At 35.6% G+C, this 18210-nt stretch overlaps 1 pseudogene; it reads right to left on the bottom strand.

Annotated features, from left to right (window-relative positions):
• Positions 1 to 15189: 15189 nt before the first annotated feature.
• LOC695326 (immunoglobulin-binding protein 1 pseudogene) lies at positions 15190 to 16210 on the bottom strand (annotated as a pseudogene).
• Positions 16211 to 18210: the final 2000 nt, after the last annotated feature.

Here is an 18210-nt window from a genome sequence, read left to right as displayed (position 1 = left end):
ATCCAGATATCTCTTTTGTCCCCCAAATCTAGGATGGTGACTATTGAATAAATATTTGTTGTTAGATAAGTGCAGATGAAAGGACGAATGGATGAATGAAGGGGTTAAGAAGGGAGTAATGAAGAATGAGAGCTTACATATGCATACATTTGCAATCTGTCAATATCATTTCCCTTGGTTCTGGCGGACTTTTTCTTGTAATATAAGCAAGAATGTCTAAGCTACAAGGGAACTGGGGGCACGAAGGGAGCTACTAGTGCACTGCATTTTCTAGAGGGTGGATGTCAACAGTATCATAATTGTTTATTATGTAAATGGGAGTTTTCCAGTAAATACATCATGGGGTTAGAAGGGACTTGTGACTCTGCCAGTGTTTTGGGTATATCAAACATATTAAATGATTTTAAAATTTAGGGGCTTGATGAAACACAAAATGTATTTTACCAGCTATTGTCAAATTTCATTTAAAAATACATTTTAGGTCAGAGACTTTATTGTATTCTTTCCTCTTGGGTCAACTAGATACACAGGTCAGACTTCACATAACTGCAGCTGGCCTTCCCTGATCACCCTGTTGGCCCATTGCTTCCCTCTGTTGTTCACAATTTTACTGGTAGAGTTAAACATTTACCTGTTTTTGTCCATGAAGGACAAGCTCCAAAATATATTTGACCTTATGTGACTTTTGCTCCTGTAGAGAACATTATTTGTGTCTTTCAAACAAATGTCAGATGGCAAGAATCATTGGCTGTATTGAGACTTTGTAATGTCCTATTTTCTAACAATGTCTTCCATGTATCTAGAATAACAAAATAGGTACTTATTTGTTCCTCTTAAATTTTAATTCAAAGCACTATAACATGTGAGGCCCCTTATATACTGGAAACACGAGTAATGTAAACTTTAATTGCATAGAAGTCCTAGAAAAAAATAAGTATACCTCTAGTCATGGCTCATGTGGCAGTAACAGGAGAACTGTGAAGTTCTGAACTTCTGCTGTATGCAAGGTAGTTTGCTAGATTCTTTACCTAGTTTATAACATTAAGTTTTATTAGCATTTAAGTTTCATATGGATAAGATGTTTTTCTAGGACCCAATAAGATGTTTGGCACAATTATGGGGTGTAGGCATGTTAATCTCATTTGACAGATGGGAAATCTGAGGTTCAGAAGTTTAGTAATGTGCTCAAGTTCAAGACCCTGAAAGGTGTGAAGCTCCATCAGGGGTCCAGCTGAATCAGAAACTCAGTCTCCTTTCATTGTGTCACCTAATGACAAGACCTTGTTATCTGCAAATATATGTAGAATGTGCAGTTAGAAATCACCCCTAACTAGGCATTTAATAGCCAGCAAACCTATCTTAAGTAGCATCGTAGCTAACAATTTTATGCAACAATATCACAATGCCTTGTTTATATGTCTAGAATTATTTTACTAATTAGTTATTAGCCCCTGAGATGTGTCAGACATATGGGTCATTACAAATATAAAGCTAAATAACACCATATTCTACTTATTTGGAGTTCCCAACTTTGCTTTGCTTGTTCCCTTTTGTATGTCTAACATGTATATGGAGTATATTCTCATTATAATTAATCCACAAATTTAAATCATTTTCAGTTTTCATTATCTGTACAAATAATTTATTTCACTTAAATTTGTATAGTGACAATTTTTTAAAGTAAAAATTACTACCCCAAAAGGTAAAAATGATTTGTGTAACGTAGATCTAGCTGGTATTAAAAGCACTGTCAAAGAGAATATATATGTATTGTTTTTAGGTAAATTGGATTAAGTCTACCTAGATGCACTATTAGTTATCACTTTCTCTAAATGCAAGTGAACTCTCTTTTGATCAAAATTGGTTCACAATTTTGTATTTAATAAATAACTCAGTAATTAATGCACGGTTTCATTTGCCTTGGACTGACATATTATAATCATCAAAGCATAAGGGTCATGTGTACTAACTGTATAATTCTCATCGTGGATATTATTATGTTTTAAGGATATATTTCATATGTTAACACCTTTCTCTTCTTCTGGCAGATCTGCTCTTGAAAATAGAAGCAATTGCTGCCACCTCATTAATATTGAGTTAGAATACTAGAATATCATGACTTACATTTCATGATAGAAGAATGAAAAAAAATCTAATTTATTTCAAATTGCAGCAGATGGTATTGCTAAAGATCTTTCTGAATAACGTTTCTAAAATATCCCATCCAAGATCTGGCACATAGTAGATACATGGTCCATGTGCAACTTCTCACCCTTATCCTACCTCAAAGCAAGTAGGAGTTTTACTGATTTTACACCCTGCTTACACCACTTACTGTGTGATTTTGGGTAGTCCAGTCAGCCCCCTGAACATATATCTCTCATTTGTGTCTATGGATTACTGTTTGCCTTAGTGATATCAGAGACTTGTTTTAATAATTGAAGGAAATTACACTTAAATTTTTTTAATTCTGTCATCCCATATAACTAGATGCTATAATTATGCCTCTAACTCTGGGAAGAATATATGATGTAATATAAAGATCACAAGTCTAAAGAGGTGCCTTATTAACTACGAAAACTTCAGCTGTTAAGCTCTTTATCTTCAGTTCCTGTGCTCTGAACACTGCCTGCCTCTCTAGTCTTATACCCTGTGCCACTCTTTCTACCCTACTTCATCTATTTCACTGAGCCACAGTTACTCTGGTCTTGGTTTAGTTCCTCTAAGACAGTAAGGTATTATCTGCCTCAGGGCCTTTGCATACATTTTTAATTGGCTGGAAGACTGGTTCCCTGCTATTCCTATTATTTGTTTATTAGCTTTTGTGTCATTTCAACAGAGAGGTATTCACTCACCATTCAATCCAAAGTACCTCCCCAGTACTATTTACTCTCTCTACCTTGCTCCATTGTTTATCATTTTAATGTTTTTAGTTAACTAACACCTCAATCTTTCAAATAATGGAGAAAAATGACCATAAGCATGATAATAACTGCCGATTTTTAGTGATTATTATATGACTGGTACTGGGACAAGCTCTTCCATGTAATATCTTGTCTAACCCTCAAGGCATTCAAAATAAGCAACAGTGATTGTCTCCATTTCATAGTTGAACACCTAAGGCTTGGAGGTGATTGGTAACTGCCCAAGAACTTGCAGTTAAAACCTGGGAGAGCTGTAAGTTAAACCCAAAGTGTTTCATTCCTGTGGCAAAGATAATTAGTGCTCATGAAACAAACCAGACTTTTTCTATATTTCCCAATCTTCTTTAAAATTACAATTAGTCATGAGACAAAGTTCTGGCAAATTAGAATATAAGAGAAAGTGAACGTCATCACTTTCAACTGGGTACATTCATAAATAGAGGAGCAGTCCCACTGAACTGTGTGGGGTTTTCATGAGTGAGAAGTAAAATTTGATGTACCAATTCACCCAGAGTTCAGTGTCTGTCTCTTGTCCATCCTGAGTAGGACAACTACTGAAGTCATGCTTTTAACCATATAGTCATTACACTGGAAGTGGCTTCTACCGTAGAAACATTTGTGATGTCATCTTATTTCTGAAGATTTTACTGGGGCTCAGAAAATATTCACTTTTGTGAACAATCAAATTTTGTGTGTGTAAAATGATAAAATTTATTTAACTCCAGATTTTTCAACAGCTCTTAGAAGCTTTATAATCTTGTTTTTTGTTTTTTGTTTTTTTTTTTCCCAAAAATATTGAGGGGAAAACATCCAAATTACATCTTAATAACCTAGAAAAATGCAATGAAAGAAAGAAGGCATGTTAACATATTATATATTTTTCTTCTGCTCTTGCCTTAATCAATGGTAGGCAAGCTTTAGGGGGTCCATATATTATTTTTATTGTCTGCTTTTTTTCAGCTGCCTAAAGAAGGAGGAAGATTCTAGCTCACACATTTGCTATGTTTCACAGGACAGTTTTGTTCCTTAAGACATTAAATCAAATTCTTTCTGTAAATGTATGTATAGAGAGGAAGATGGGAAATCAAAAATATGTTTAGGTTTTGGTTATCAGAGAAGTAAAATCAGAAGGAGATCTGACTTATTAAAAATTAACTCTGCACTGCATACAAGTATGTACTACTTTTAAAAAAATTCTGCAATTCTTGTAGAATATTACAGTAACTATCATTTTTCTCATTTTTACCCAAAAGAAAGCCCAGAGTGGTTGACTCACCTTCCAAGGAGAGGAGAGCTAATTAGTGACATAAGTGTGATTCAAGCTCCAGGAAATGAGAAATGATGCTGGAAAATTCTGAAATCTCTTCTCTCCTACAGACAGACTGCCAATCAATCCATGTATCCATTTAGTAAAATTGGCCATTCAGAATTTTGTGAGTGCTACACCTCAGTCAATGTTCCTTTCCTTTTGTTTCTCCACCATGAAAAATGTGGATTAAATGAGATAACAAACATTGTCTAGTACAGTGTCTTGCTCTTTTAAGATAGCTGATGTTCATCCTTCTTCCTCTCACTCTGTATTTATTTTTTTAAAAAAAGAACTGTAATTCTTTTCTATCTTGATTTTCTAGTAACCACAAGCCCAATTTCTTCTCTACTTCAGGTGTTTAGGGTTATTCATTCCTTTTTACACTGAAGTTAGGATAGAGTCTTTTCTTTCAACTTGTTTCCATCTACATTATTTTAATTTATTTCCACAACCACTTTAGAACTAAAGATTGACTAATTCCATTTTAGAGTGGAGGAGAAAAATCGAAAGAGGTAAAGTGACTTGCTATAGGTCGTAAAACAAGTGGCTAAGCTGGGAGTAGAATCTAGATATTAAGATTTCAATTACTTTGAATTCAAATGAGGTAATTGTATTAAGAAGTTTATTTGTACATATCATCCACTGAAAACATACTGAGGTGCCTTCTGCACTCAAATACACGAATACACCAACAGGGGCAAAGACACAAATACACCAACAGGGTCTTGAAGTGTGCTTATGGGATTACTGTTGCTCTTTTGTACCTCATTGTCACCTCAATACTTTATCATGAGAAACTATTGTTTCTTTAACCTGAGCTCTGGAGAGAGCATGCATGGAACAAACCTGAAACCAACTCTTAGCAAGAAGCCAAGCCCTGCTTAAGGGACCCTATCTTGAAGCAAATTTGCTTCCTGTGCACAGCCAAGAACCATATATGAGTAAACAGGAATAGATGGCTGTTGCTTTAAGCCACTGTGTTTTTAGTGATTTATAACCCAACATTAGCTGACCTTCAAACACAGACACACACACACACACACACACACACTTACCAGGCACTGTCCTGTCAAGTCTTAACAGTATATAAGCTTTGAATAAACAGGGAGAAAAGCTGCAATGCCTATTGGGCCAAGAATGCAAGATTCAGGACCTTCAATATGATCTATCTAAAATACAATAGATTTAGAGACTCTATATCTCAGGATTATTTCAATTTTAAGCTACAGAAAGCCTAAAACAATCTGGTTTAGCAAATAATGGTGCACAAGACATAACAGCTCAGAGGCCTTTCTAGTTCCCAAGAGAACTTAATCAATGGCTCAAAGATGCCAATCAAATGCATCTTACAGCTCTGTTTCCTCTGATTACACCTAATCCTCAGATCTAATAATAATCCCTTGAGTTTTCAAGCTCTTGCTCCTAGAATGCAGCAGTTTTAAGCCTCACAAACTTGAATCACCAATTCCAGTGGAGAAGTGAGACTTATCCCAGCATTCCCAGCAAAAAATCCTAAGAGTCAATCTGATTAGATAAACCTGAGTCACATGCCCAGGACTCTCTACCTCAAACTGTGGCCAAGGAGTAATATTGCTAACTGAGTCAATCCTGAAGCTAGATCCTGAAACCTCACATGTAATTAATTGTATTCAAATCACTTGAGCAGAAAACAGGAGACATCTACTACAATGTACCTATCACTTAAACTCTCCGTAGTATGAAGAGAAAAACAGCCCATCAAACTTTGGCCTTCTGCCAAGTACAGGCTCTAAGAGGAAAAAGCAATTGACTAAGATCACTACTGGTTTGCACGGGGTTGAGCATTTTCTACTTTGAACAAGATTTACAGCAGTTTGCAAACATTTTTATGTAATTGAAGACCACATGGTAGACTTTTCCGGGAGTCCAGACTGTTGCATTGAACATTATTCCCATTTGAAAAGATGAAATATCCATGCCACCCCAGGGACCACCAAGCTAAAGCTGAATTGCTTTTTGGGGTGATTTACACATGGGTAGTAATCAGTCAGCTTAACAGCATGACACAGCCACTCACTGAAGCTGTGCCAAAAGCTGAGTGTGCTCTTTTTGTGGGTGCTGTGGCGGTTACAGAAACATGAAAAGCAAAAATGTTAATGCATGTGGAGCTTAATACCTAGGTGATGGGTTGATAGGTGCACAAACCACCATGGCACACGTGTACCTATGTAACAAACCTGCACGTCCTGCACATGTATCCTGGAACTTAAAATTAAATTAAAAAAAAAAAAAAAGCAAGACTGAAGCACGTAAAATAAACTGGCTTGAAAATAATTATTTCTAAAAACAGAAAAACAAGGTCGGATTTATTTGTTATAATTCTTTATTACTTATCAAATATACACAGGAAAATTTTTTAAAAAACAATATCAATAATAAATCAAAACTTACTGACCCGTACCAAGTGCTCTACATCATGAAATCCTCATAAAAATTATATTATTGTTTTCATTTTCTGCAAGCAACTAGTCAAATCATATGGCCAGTAAGTGGTAGAACCAACATTGAACCCCGATTGTCTCTCACCAATCTGAATGTCCCATGAGCTGTTATATCATCAGGGAAACACAGACTATTACCACAGAACAAAGTAGCAAACTATGTAGAGTGAATTTAATTTCCAAAATCTTCCAAATGATTCATTGTGATCTGAGTTATGGAAACAGCGATGGATATGGGTTTAGGTGGTGGGAAAAGGGGCTAACATAGACCATTTTAATTACCTAAAAGGGTAATTTCTCCAAATTCCATAATGTCTTTATTAAAAAATAATTCACTCGGATGTGTGTTTGACCTGATGAAGACCTGTGCATTAGCACCTGATATTTATTTGTTGAATAAAAGTAATACTCAAAATGGGCTAAATCATTTCCTAGAACCCCATTTTTTAAAATTGTGGTTTACCTTGTGTGGGAAGGAATAGCTAGATACTTAGAATTGATTTAAAGGAATTCTAAATTTTTTAAATTTAAATTTTGATGGTCTATTAGCTTCTTTGAATAATAAGAAACTAAAAAGTACTTCACAAACTTTTGTTAAACATATCTACTTTGTTGTTCAAATCCAAAAATTATCTACTTATTTACATTTTCTAGTACAAAAAGGATTTTTATGCACTATAGGATTACAATATAAATAATTTTAGTGGGAAAATGTTTTCAAAATAATCATTTTGTATACTTGTATATTTAAACGAGAGAAATTCAATATTGGATTGCAATGTATTTATTTATCTTTCTACTGATCAAAATGTCCAAAATGCGTTGACACAACTCTGAGAATCTATGAGTATGTATAGTGTTATTGATCATTTTGTCATTGGAGATTTTTGGTTAGTTTGTATTTTATACAATACTGCTTAGCACTCGTATCTCCTGTGTGTTTGCAGCACTCAATTTTACAGTGAAAGTAATTTCTTAACATCTTGCCAGCTCTTCTTTCTCTTACTTCTATGAGAATAATTTGTGGTTCTGACTTTTCTCCTAGCTTCAAGTTCAATCATTTTGTTGTTGATAATCCCAGCCCTTCATACATTGCTTCCAGAGGAAGATCTTTGATACCAATGCACAACAGACTTCTTAAAGTAATTCTGATGGACAGACTTAGTGCTTTCTTTTTCCCCACAAGCCCAGTTCTTGTCTTACCCATGAAATTGCTATGCTATGAAATTTATTAGGCTCGAAGTCTTAATACTCTTTTTCCTGCTGAGAAATGAAGAGGATATAGGTCCCTGGATAAACTTATCTGCTGGGAAGGGAACACAGAAATGTAATCTTCCAACTGGCCTCATATCATTTGGCTGTGCTCCGCACAAACGCATCTGAAGACATTTATCTGACTCTAAAGCTGAGATCTTCATGAAAGCAGGTTAGCTTTCCTAGATTCAAATAACTGGGTTTATATCCTCTAACCTAAGGGTGACTTTTGAGTATTAAATCAGACCTGTGGGTTCAGAGAAGTGGCCTTAAAATAGTTTAGATTTGCTGTGAATGGCAAAGGGTTGAACAGTAGAGAGAGAGAGAAATGGCTGGACAACACTTCCTGCTGTAAAAAAGACTACCTTAAACTTGCTGATTGAGAAGAAATAATACAGTACCTTGCAAATAAACCATGTTGATGGATGCCTTCTGCTAGAATGGAGCTCACTGTATTTACTCTCTTTCTGTTTGATGTCAGCATCTTAGCACTCGGCGTGAACTCTACTACAGCTAACTGTCGAAATAAGTTATTTCTAGTCGATAATGAATGCTTCTCTAACATGTTATTATTGAAAATAACAGGTTCCAAATGTGTGACCGAACGGCATACAATTCATTTTCTTTCTCTGTAAGAATTGGATTTTCTTGTCATTAGAGCTGAACTGTGTGTCGACACTATGCTAAGTTAGAACATCCAGAATCCCGACCAAAGGCAAGAAGCTGTGTTGAAAGATTAGAATAACAAGTGCAATTGAACAGTGATTTACAATCTGCGAACAGCTTTCAGAGTACTCTCTTCGGAATGTCTCCTCACTTTCTAAAGAATATAACAAATGTATTTTTACTCCCATGTTAGCAAAGAGTGGATTTAGGTATGGGGCATTTAAGAGAGTTACCCAAATCTCAAAACCAGTAATTGAGAGCACTGAGGCTCAAACCCTTAACATCTGCTTCCAAATTTAATTTTTCCTTCTTCCAAAAGTTTTTTTTTTTTTTTTTTTTTTTTTTTGAGACAGAATCTCACTCTGTCACCCAGGCTGGAGTACAGTGGCACGATCTCGGCTCACTGCAACCTCTGCCTCCTGGGTTCAAGCGATTCTTCCGCCTCAGCCTCCCGAGTAGCTGGGATCACAGGCACATGCCACCACACCCAGATAATTTTGTATTTTTGTAAAGACAGGGTTTCACCATGTTGGCCAGGCTGGTCTCAAACTGCTGACCTCGTTATCCGTCCACCTCGGCCTCCCACAGGACTGGGATTACAGATGTGAGCCACAGCGCTCCACCAAAGTAAAATATTATTATCTAGATATTACTTTTCTACTTTGAACAATAGAAATGGCAAAGCACAAAGGCCCATGAGAGAATATTAGTAACGAAAAGCAGCACAGGGAATATTAGCAGCTGTATCTTCGCTGTTGCATTAGGTCACACAATAGATATAAAAGTGGCATAGACAGGATTTTAAAAATGTATGGCTTGTTCAAAATCACATTTCATGGCATACATTTAAGAAATTATTTTGAAAATCCTATTTTTTATGTATTGCTATTTTATCCCTAAATGTTATATTAACTGTTAGAACTAAACATGTTTAGCAGATTCTTGTAGGTAAACACACAAGATTTATTGTTTTAGAAACACAGATGCATATAAAGAGGTTTATAATTTGTCTCCTCCTTTCCTTCATTCCTGCTTTCCATTTTCCTTTCTCTTTCTTTCCGTTCACAGTTATTTGTTAGGGACCTACTAGTGTTAAGGTGAGTATAACTTGGATCCTTTACTCTTTATCCCTTTTCCAAATGTTCTTGCTGTGATTAGCAATCATGTACTATGAAAGATTTAAAGTCTATTTGGAGTGCTAAGCTAAGCCAATGCTTAATACTATTATCAGCACTGGTGTTAAAATAAATTTAGAGTCATTTGTTTTAAATGACTAGTGGATCATTTAACTCAACTGTTGACAAACATAGTAGAGCTAACATATAGCTCCTGAAGCTTCTTCCTGCTCAATTATCTAAAAGACCTTGATATCAATCTTCTTTATTGTGTTATTTGTCAAGCAAAGAGTAGCTAAGGGGTCTGGAAAATTCTAATGCTCACTACAAATAGCAAAACAGCTGAAACCTGTCAAAGGCTGCTCTCCAGGTTTGGGGCACCTGTGTCCTCTCAAATCACAGAACGAGTTCACCAAAAGGTAACAAATGATGGCAAGGAAGAGTAATGGTGCCAGAAGAAATGGTGCAGAGCTCTGAGAAAAGCTCATTTGGCAGGAAGCTTTGTGTCTGTACATTGTGCACTCATTACGATAAAGCAATTTTGTCACCCTCTACCTTTCTCTTTCCCTCTTATTAAATATCAAAATGAGGCCAAAATATATCATGTGGAATTTTGTGAGAATGATAGTACATTGCATCTAGGACAGCATTAAGTGGAGAAGTTCTTTAAAAATACTAACATCACTTTAGGAGGCAGAGGTGGGCAGATCACCTGAGGTCAGGAGTTCGAGACCACCCTGGCCAACGTGGTGAAACCCCCATCTCTACTAAAAACACAAAAATTAGCCAGGCATGGTGGCTGGCACCTGTAATCCCAGCTACTCGGGAAGCTGACGGGGGAATCGCTTGAACCGGGAGGTTGTGGTGAGCTGAGATGACACCATTGCACTCCAGCCTGGGCAACAAGAGCAAAACTCTGTATCAGAAAAAATAAAAATAAAAAAATACTAACATCTAGAACCCACCTAATTATTTCTCGCCTGTCAATTTTGAGTGGAGTTCAGGAATTCCTATCTTTAATAAATACACCAGACCATTCTTATGTATCTGGCTTGAGGACTGTCTTTTGAAACCAGAGGTCTAGATGACCCAACAAATAGCACCCTGAAAAAGTAGAGACACCCTGCTCCCACGGTTTGACTTCATTGCCCGTAATAGGAATTCAATACTTTAAGTCTCTGAATTGGTAATTTGCTCAAACTGCTCAAATTGTAAAATATCTGTCAAATCTAGCATGTTTGAAAATTGTAGTATCAACTGCAGTTTCCCTATCTTTAAACCTTAAATCATTTTAAGCGTTCACCCTCAAATACCTTCTGATCCAAGCTTCATTAGGATTTTTTTTTTTTTATGCTGTGGCTACGTTGATGAGCTTTATTTCAGCATGCCTGAATTAGTTTCTTAAGAGGTTAAATATAATTGTGAATTGAGAAAACATGAACCAATGCAGAGGCAAAATTATTTTCTTTTCCTTTCAATATGCACTAATGATGTGCTTTTGGCATGCATGAGAGCCTGATGAATACATTAAAAGGCAATTTCCAAATTGTATATTGATTTTTGTACAACGTAAAAGAGGTATACGTATCTGATGGAAACTCTCATAAAGGGGCATAAATCTTAAATTAAAAAGTGAAAAAATAAAATAAAATTTTAAAACTTTCAATAATAATTAGTAGAGTAAGCACAAAGTCCTTAAAAACTTTAGTCATTTCTCTAGCTTTAGCCTGCCGTCTAATCTATGAAATGACTATTCTGAGAGCAGACAATTCATCAGATATTATGCTCTATCAAAAACTCATTAAATTGCCATTGATGATGATCGCAAAGTTCATGGCAGGTTTTCTGTTTAGCATCTTGCCTCAAGCAAAGGCACCTATTTATTGGTGAAGTCATACTCAAAGCCAAAATGTTGCTATGGAAAGTAATTAGGGCTCCTTATGAAGATAACTTGATTGCCATGGAGTTTCAGCTTCATATAAACAGAGCAAAAGATGTAATTGTTTAGCACTAAGTAAAAGCTACACCGTAAACATAATCATCCACATACTTGGCTTGTGTAAAAGCATTAACATTGAATTTTTGAAATTAGAGCTGGCATTTGGTCATTAGGCACCCAAAGAGTACTCTGGCCAGTAGGTTCTTGAATTGGTAGGTTTCTATCCTGATTGGGCAATGCCTTACCCTTCTGGTTCCTTAATGCTTTGAGTGTATCACTCTCATTTGTAGGCATCAATAGAGGAATGTGATTGTACTTTTCCTGCTTTCCCAATCTTGTTGCTTATGATGATATCCAAGGATGAATTTTTTTAAACTCATTAAACACACTCTCACTAAGACTAAACATACTGTTGGACAGTAAAAAGCAGGAATTAATTTTTCAGTAAAAATTATAAGCCTATCTTTTTTTCAGGAAAATTAACTATATATAAGAGAAAGAATAGGAAAATAAAGGAGGCTCTCGAAGTGCTGAAGCAGCCGATTGAGTTGCTTAGACAGTGAAGGCCCTTCTAGCCTGATAATTCTTATCATCTGAGTTAACTTTGTTATTACACAAAGAGGAAACAAGCACAGAGATTACAAAGTATTCAAAAATCTCACAATTCATTTAATGCAGAATTTGGACCATAGTATAATCTACGCAAATAATAAGCACATCCAAAATATGTGCAATAGATGGCTGATTAAACAAGACCATTGAGAGAAAGGACCTTTCCATGACACAAGCAGTTCTCAAACTTGCTTTCCCTCACTGTGACATACCTCAGAGAGAATATTGACCTGCATGACTAACATTCACTGCTTTTCACTAGTGAAGTGAATGTTTGTGGAGACAGATACCTCATTTACCATAATGTGATTGTTATGCATTGCAAGCCTGTTTTAAAGCATCTCATGTAACCCATAAATAACTCATTCGTACATACTAAGAAGAGTATCATGTTATGCAAAATTTCCGGGAACCCAGCTGTAATTCCTCCTCATTTCTTCCTCAACCCACCATTGTGACTTAACATCATATTTGAAAGCTGTTATACTACTTAATGCTGCCAAAATCATGAACAAGCTGGAAGTTAGGGGTCTCTGGAGTTGGCATTTAGGATATTGAAGTAATACATTATAATTAAAAAGTCTACTGCCCTTGGCTTGCTGACATGATTTTGAAACCTTAAATCCCCAGTCATCTAATTCTGGTGATTTCTATAAGAAATATAGGTCATTCAATAATAAACAATGTATAAGTCTAGGATATTTTCTGACTTCTACATTCAGTGAACGTGTATTTGTAAATATTATCTTTAGCTATGGCAAAAATTTAGTTATAAATTGGGTAGAGCTATGAATAATAGCTTCCTTTATTCTACAATATTTGTAAACCTGAGATTTGAAATATAAGTTGCAATTAAGCTAAAAGCAGAGTAATTTTTAATTTTTTAATTTTTATATTTTATGGGTACATAGTAGGTATGTATATTTATGAGATACTTTGATACAGGCATGCAACGCATCATAATTACATCATGGTAAATGGAATATCTTTCCCCTCAAGTGTTTATACTTTGTGTTACAAACAATCCAATTATACTCTTACAGTTATTTTAAAACATAAGATTAAATTATTATTTACTATAGTCATTCTGCTGTCCTAGCAAATATTAGGTCTTATTCTTTCTAACTATTTTACTGAACCCATTAACTGTCCCCACTTTCCCCCCAACACTCCACTACCCTTTCTAGCCTCTGATATTCATCCTTCTACCCTCTATCTCCATGAGTTCAATTGTTTTAATTTTTAGCTCTCACAAATAAGTTTGAACGTGCAAGTTTGTCTTTCTGTGCCTGGCTTATATGACTTAACACAATGACATCCAGTTCCATCCACATTGTCACAAATGACAGGATCTCATTCTTTTTCATGGCTGTATAGTACTTCATTGTGTGTATGTACCACATTTTCTTTATCCATTTGTCTATTGATGGACACTTAGATTGCTTCCAAATTGTGACTATTGTAAATAGTTCTTCAATAAACATAGAAATGTAGATATCTCTGGAATATTTTGATTTACCTTCTTTTGGGTACATACTTAGCAGTGTGATTGCTGGATCTTATGGTAGCTCTATTTCTAGATTTTTGAGGAAGCTCCAAAGCGTTCTCTGTAGTGGTTGTACTAATTGACATTTTCACCAACAGTGTTTGAGGGTTCCATTTTCCTCATATCAACTCCAACATTTGTTATTACCTGTCTTTTGGATATAAGCCATTTTAACTGGGTGAGATAATATCTCACTGTAGTTTCAATTTGCATTTCTCTCATGATCAATGATATTGAGCACCTTTTCATATACTTGTTTATCATTTGTATGTCTTCTTCTGAGAAATGTCTATTCATAACTTTTGTCTATTTTTTATTGGATTATTAGATTTTTCCTATAAAATTGTTTGAGCTCTTTACACATTCTGGTTTTCAGTCCCTTGTCAGATGGGTAGTTTGCAAATATTTTCTCCCATTTTATGGGTTGTCTCTTCACTTTGTTGATTGTTTTCTTTGCTATGCAGAAGCTTTTTAGCTTAATGTGATTCCATTTGTCCATTTTTGCTTTGGTTGCCTGTGCTTATAGGGTATTATTCAATAAATCTTTGCTCCAGACCAATGTCCTGGAGAATTTTCTCAGTGTTTTCTTGTAGTAGTTTCACACTGAAGTCTTAGATATAAGTCTTTAATTCATTTTCATTTGATTTTTGTATATGGTGAGACATAGGGGTCTAGTTTCATTCTTCTGCTTATGGATGCACAGTTTTCACAAAACCATTTATTGAAGAAATTGTCTTTTCCTCAATGTATGTTTTTGACACCTTTGTTTAAAATGAGTTCACTGTAGGTTTGTGGCTTCGTTTCTGGGTTCTCTATTCTGTTCCTTTGGTCTCTGTGTCTGTTTTTATGCCAGTACCATGCTGTTTGGGTTAATATAGTTCTGTAGTATAATTTGAAATTAGGTAATGTGATTCCTCCAGTTTTGTTTTTTGTCTCAGAATAGCTTTGTCTATTCTGAGTTGTTTGTGGTTTCATTTAAATTTTGGGATTTTTTTTCTATTTGTGTGAAGAATATCATTGGTATTTTGATAAGGATTGCATTGATTCTGTAGATTGTTTTGGGTGGTATGGACATTTTAACAATATTGATTCTTCCAATCCATTAACATGGAATATCTTTTCATTTTTTGTATGTCTTCAATTTCTTTCATGAGTGTTTTATTATTTACTTATTTATTACTATCATTTTTAAATCACTTGACACTTTATTAAATGCAAAGTAAGATTTAGCATCTTTGACTTCACTGTACACAGCTGAAGTGGGAGCCCGGGGAGGGGAAGACTGCATGGTTTTCCTTGGCCAGGGAAGTGTGCACCCTGCAGTCCTGTCACGTTGTGGGAAGATCAGCCCATGTTCTGTTGGTTGCCATTGACCCTAGGATGGATGTCCTTCCAGTCATCCCATTCCCAAGCTCTGTAGAGTGTTTATTTTGTCACTCTCTTCTTCCTTTTCTTCTTGATCTTCCTGTTGCTGAGCTGCTTTTCTGAATTCCTCTGATGTTGCCGTGGCTATTTCCTGATTTGGTAACACTCCATTCCATATTTCCAATGTTGTTCATAACAGTCAGTCACCATCACAGTTGCCAGACTTGAAAACCAGCTCCAAATACTTTGGCTTGGACATGTTCCTGGTGAGAATGAAGGGTTTCACTGGAGGCCTCTCCAGGCGAGATGTGTTAGAAATTGAGGGCTCACTTGGAGAGTCTCTTTCTCTCAGGATCTTTATTTCCTGGTCAATGCTCTCAATCTCTTCTAAGCTGATACCAAACCAATACTGAAGGTGAAGAACATAATATTCACTGACACGTCCATCATCTGATTGACCACTTTCCGCAGTAGATTTCATTGCAGACAACCTATGCTCCAACTCCTTCTTCTGCTTGTATCTCTCTATTTTAGCCTGTCTTTGAGATGCCATAGAAATGAGGCTAGGATAAGCCATGGAGGAATCAGCAGTGTGATTTTCAGCTGAGTTGTTCTCAGTTTGGGGCAGCTCAAACTCTGCCACATGAGAGTAATGGCACTGAGTAAAGTAGTTTATAAAGTGTTTTGGAGCCCGCTGCAAATGATCTAGATGCTTGCTGGGGTTGACTTGCTTCATGGTGAGGGCACCAACAGGCAATTCAGGTCGGTGGAAGCAATCTCTTACAAATCTTCATTTTGGATGAATGAGTCAAGCTTTGGTAACATTTTGGCAGCCTTCTCAAGGAGGTCCAGGCCCTTGAACACCTTCTCCTGGACTATCCAGGAACTGACAGGTTCAGTAGCTACTTCTACTTCATCCAGAAGCTGTTTGTCAATTTTGAACAGCTTAGGGAGCCACGGCAGCCGTAGCTTGTCTTCAGCAGCCATCTTGGGGAGGGAGCCATGAGTGTGTTATAGTTTTTATTATAGAGATCTTTCACTTCTTTGGTTAATTTAATTCCTAGGCATTTACTTTTATTTGTGGTTATTGTAAATAAGATTACTTCTTTATTTCTTTTTCAGATTGTTCAATGTGGGGATGTAGAAATGCTACTTATTTTTGTATGTTGATTTTGTACCCTGTAACTTTGCTGAATTTGTTAATTAGTTCTAATAGCTTTTCAGGGGAGTCTTCTATTTTTCCCAAATATAAGATCATATCATCTGCAAACAAAGATAACTTGATTTCTCCTTTTCAAGTTTGGATGTCTTTTATTTATTTCTCTTATCTGATTGCTCTAGCTAGAACTTCCAATAATATGTTTAATACAGTAATGATAATGGGCCTCCTTGTCGTGTTCCAGATCTTAGGGGAAAGGCTTTCCATTAGTCTGTTATATATGGTTTTTACTGTGTTGAGGTAGGTTCCTTCTATGCCTTGTTTTTCTGAGGGTTTTTTTTTTTTTTAATCGTGAAGGGATGTTGAATTTTATCATGAAGGGATGTTAAATTCACTCCTCCTCTATTTTTCAGAAGAGTTCGAATAGGATTGATATTAGTTCTTCTTGAAATGGTTGGGCAATGAAGCCATCGGGTCCCAGGCTTTGCTTTACTGGGAGACTTTATTATGGCTTTAATCTTGTTACTTGTTATTGGTATTTTCAGGTTCTGGATTTCTTCATGGATCAATCTTGGTAAGTCGTATATATCTAAGAATTTATTCATTTCCTCTAGATTTTCCAATCTATCAGCATCCAGTTGCTCATAGTAAAAAGGAGAATAATTCGTAATCATCATATCAGCAATGTTTCGAAAATAAATATTCAGAAATGTATTTCTAGAGAAGACAGGAAGATACTTAGAAATACCTTTAAATTAAAAGTTAATAATTGGTTTTCTATATAATTAAATCCACTGAACCGAACTTAAAATGTTTCTACTGGCTCATTGTGCTTTGAAGTTGCCTTAAGTTAACTTTCAAGATTAGTAACTGGTGAATTGTTCTAACACAATTAGCTTCACTTAATTACAATAACATTGATATAAAAGTGTAAAAAGTCAAGAAAAACAAAGTGATTTCAGTAAGGTGCAAATAAAATTGTGTGTATCGTGTATGCATGTACATTTATATGTAATTGATATACACATTTTAAAATATTCAATTAATACAGGATTCAAAATATATAAAGAGAAAAATACATAAAGTACAAGTCAATGCCCTGTTTTAATCCAATTTCACAGTGAGAATTGCTCACTTGTATCTTTTGAGATTCAGGGAAAAAAGTTTCTCAACACACAGATTTATAGTAGAAACGATTCTGAAAAAATATTAATCCTAAAACAGTAAGTCCACATTGCCAGTCATAAGTTTTTTTCTTCCACCCGATATCCATAGTAGAAAAGGAAAACAGGCATAACTCCATTCACACTTTATTTAAGCACTTATCCATTGCTAATTTCCTTAGATTTGAGCCTCAGAAAATCTGGAGATAGAGTAAAATTTGCATAAATAGGGTGATAATATTTGCTACTAAGGTACAATAATATTTCTTGGACTCCTTGAAATCAAGGTCAGTTATAATTATTGCACTATTTCTACTATAAGGCTTGCATCTTTACTGACATTAAAGGGTATATGAGTTCCTTACTGTAAGACTGCACAGTGCAAAGATTATATAAACAAATGTAAATCACCACGAAAATCTAGTTCATTCCACTTTTACCACACACCATTTTACAGTTCTAAATATCAATAATCTTCAAAATGTGTGACCCATGGCCTCATTAAGCATAAGAAACCTTGGCACCTTGGCACTCTTATTTTCAGACTCAATAATCAATGCTGCCCATATTCTTTCATGGCCCCTCTAACATGACTTTCTTCATCTGAATTTACACAAGAGTAAAGGGAGTTTGCTCAAAACTCAGGCAAAGTAACTGAAAAACTTTCAAAGCAATTCC

Source organism: Macaca mulatta, chromosome 5 (genome assembly GCF_049350105.2).
Source record: "Macaca mulatta isolate MMU2019108-1 chromosome 5, T2T-MMU8v2.0, whole genome shotgun sequence".
Lineage (NCBI taxonomy): Eukaryota > Metazoa > Chordata > Mammalia > Primates > Cercopithecidae > Macaca > Macaca mulatta.
This window is presented reverse-complemented; position numbering and strand designations above follow the sequence as displayed.